Source organism: Belonocnema kinseyi, chromosome 5 (assembly GCF_010883055.1).
Source record: "Belonocnema kinseyi isolate 2016_QV_RU_SX_M_011 chromosome 5, B_treatae_v1, whole genome shotgun sequence".
Lineage (NCBI taxonomy): Eukaryota > Metazoa > Arthropoda > Insecta > Hymenoptera > Cynipidae > Belonocnema > Belonocnema kinseyi.
This window is the reverse complement of record NC_046661.1, coordinates 66,175,564-66,178,488: the sequence shown is the minus strand read 5'-3', so window position 1 is coordinate 66,178,488 and position 2,925 is coordinate 66,175,564. Positions and strand designations below refer to the sequence as shown.

The following is a 2,925-nucleotide window of genomic DNA, read 5'->3' as shown; positions in this document are numbered from 1 at the left end:
TTTCTTATGATATTTTAAAACGTCCTAAGTAATTTTCAGTTGATATAATTAATTCAGAGCGATTTCAAAGAATTTTAACGATTTTTTAAAAATATTTTCGATACTTTGTTGAAATTTTTTTTTTGTTGATGATTCAAAATTACCTAGTTGGATAAATTTGTTTTCTGAAAATGTAACTATTTTGTAGAAAATTCATTTTGTTTTTGGCTAAACATAAATGTTTTTTAACTATGATGAAACATTAATTTTTTGTACAGAAAATTAGTCTAGATGGAAAATAAATTTCATTTATGCAAAATTCATGTATTTTATTAAAAATGTCTTTTTTAGCATACCACCGAAGTCTTCCGAATCTTTCAGATCGGCAATCATTCTACAGCAGAAAACCGAAGTCGAATCGGATGGAAGGCCCACTAATGACTGGTGACAGATATACTTTTAGTTACACCCTTAACCTTTTCCGATGTTTCCTGAGGGGAACGCTCCCTTGTGACTGGTCACGGATATAATGTTAATCAAACCCATACCCCCTTCCAAAGCCTCAAAGGGTGACCGGAACGCATCCCTGTGGCTGGCAACATAAATAGGTTCAGTTACACACCTACACTTTTCTTTTTAAAAAAAACATAATCGAAATCGTTGAATCGGGTATTTAAACGGGAATTCCGTAATGAATAGCTTGGATCCTTGAATCGGCCATTAAGGGCATGTAATACTTACAGTTTCCCCGGCTTTTTTCCACAAAAATGAAAATTTTTAAAAACTGAATTCGGAAATGCTAAAAATACCATAACGGACGTCCCCAGTCTCTTTTTTGAGGGATAATAACAAAAAAAATTATTGTTCTAAATAAAAATTTTATGAATATGCATTATTTTGAGGTTACATCGTTTTTCATCTCTGCTTTTCCGATAATCTGGAAATTATTTATGAAATAAACTTTTTTGATTGCCTGCAAACAAGGTTAGTTCAGGGAGATTAGTAACTATGTTTATTTGTAAGACCAAAGTTTTCGGCCAAAAATATTGTGTAGTTTGAAAGTAACGCTCGGGTAAATTGCAACACTCATAACCTCGAAATATACACGCACGTTGTTAGCAATATCAAAAATTTGTTGATAAAAAAAAACACAAAAAAATGTGTGGGGACGTCCGTTAGCATGTTCGCTATCATTTCCCAGATTTTGAAGACAAAATATTTCTTATCCTAGGAAAAAAGCCGGGGAATCTAACACTAAAAAAATCGATACAATTTCCTAAGCGCTATGCAAATTAATCACATTTTGCTAAATTAAAACTTTTTTGAATTAATCTACAAAAAAAGTGTGTGGGGACGTCCATTAGCATGTTCGCTATCATTTCCCAAATTTTCAAGACAAAATATTTATTATTCTAAAAAAAAAGCCGGGGGAACCTAAAACTGGTAAAATCGACAATTTTCTAAGTATCACATGCCATCCATCACAACATTTCGTGATGGATAGCATATTTCTAAAAAAAAAATAAATTGTAATAAAAAAAAAGTATTGTTCTTGTATTACATTTTTCCTTATGGACAGTTTGCATTCTTTTTATTACACATTATTAATTTTTCACACAAATTAATTCAATCTAGAATTTTCAATGTTTAAACTGTAATATAAATTCATAAAAATTCCATTTTTTGTATGAAATAACATTTTCCGTATTAATAGCTATGTTCGAACTATACTTCCCCAAATTTCGAGATAAATTGTCCATATCGTTCAATCGGTATTTATAATAAAATTCCATGATGAATAGCCCACATCCATGAATTTGCTATTAGTGACGAAATTTCGTGATAAATGACACAATTAGTTGAATTGGTTTTTTTTTACCGAAATATCGTGATTAATAGAAACGGTTAAATAAATTACCGTCACTATCCAACCGGCTGTGGGGCTAAATAGTCACAGCGTTCATGTAGTTGCAAAGTTTCGAAAATATTAGATCTATCATCATATTTTGTTTCAATACAGGCAGGTCTGGTATTTGACATCAAACTTTGGTATACTGGAATGACAAAACACTTGAGTCACCGATTCAGTAATATTTGCTCAAAATAACGTACTAGCCACAACACACATTTAAACAGGATTATATCAAAAGTATATAAATGCTCGGGTTTCGCGGTACAAATATTCGAACAAAACGTCAACGGTAAGTTTCTAACCTCAATAACAAATTTACTGCGTCTCAAAATTATAAAAGCTAAACCATTTACCTTTATAAATGACGGATGCACGTGGACGAATGATTAGGAAATGATTAAACGCAGAAAGAAATCAACGTCGATTATGACAAAAATGTCGAAAAATTTCATTTTGTTCATATCAGTATATCACTTTGTTATAATTTGTGCGCCTTTTTCGCTCGGTATGCTTTCGATTGGACTTTAGACTTTAAGGTTCAGTTCATGTTTTTAGGGTAACATGATCCAAGAAACTGTGGTCTCGCCACTTGGGGGACGAGAATGCGTGCAAGTCGCGCGACATACAACAACCACCATATTGGTTACCATGGCAACATATAGACACCTCGCTTAAGTACGATGCAAACACTTCTACCTTTTGATACTCGTGATGAGCTGCAGTGCCAGTGATCCTAGATCTGAAATGAGATCGGTCCAACACTATGACAGGGCTATGCCCGTGTGAATATAGTAGGAGACGCTGTAAATGACTGAGTTGCGCGCGCAACCCATTTCTCCTCTTCTGAATTTGAAAACTCGAAGGTGCACGATTGCCGGTCGGAGCACTTCGGCGATTCAGGAGATTGGGATTTTAATATTTCCAGATTTCGGTGCTGACGATTCTCATGATTTGAATAGATCGCGCGCCTCTTGATATGCGTATATTTTTAGGTTATGTTATTTCATGTATAAAATATAAATTATATAAATATT

The 2,925-nt window shown here is 33.4% G+C and overlaps 1 protein-coding gene across 2 annotated transcripts in view; it reads right to left on the bottom strand.

Annotated features, from left to right (window-relative positions):
• LOC117172498 overlaps window positions 1-2,424 on the bottom strand; it is a 50,340-nt gene extending 47,916 nt beyond the window's left edge. For both annotated transcript variants that reach the window (XM_033360495.1, XM_033360497.1), the window contains exon 1: window positions 2,245-2,424. The gene's annotated coding sequence lies outside the window, so the exon portion shown is untranslated. The remainder of the gene's footprint in view (window positions 1-2,244) is intronic.
• Between the last annotated feature and the right edge of the window lie 501 nt (window positions 2,425-2,925).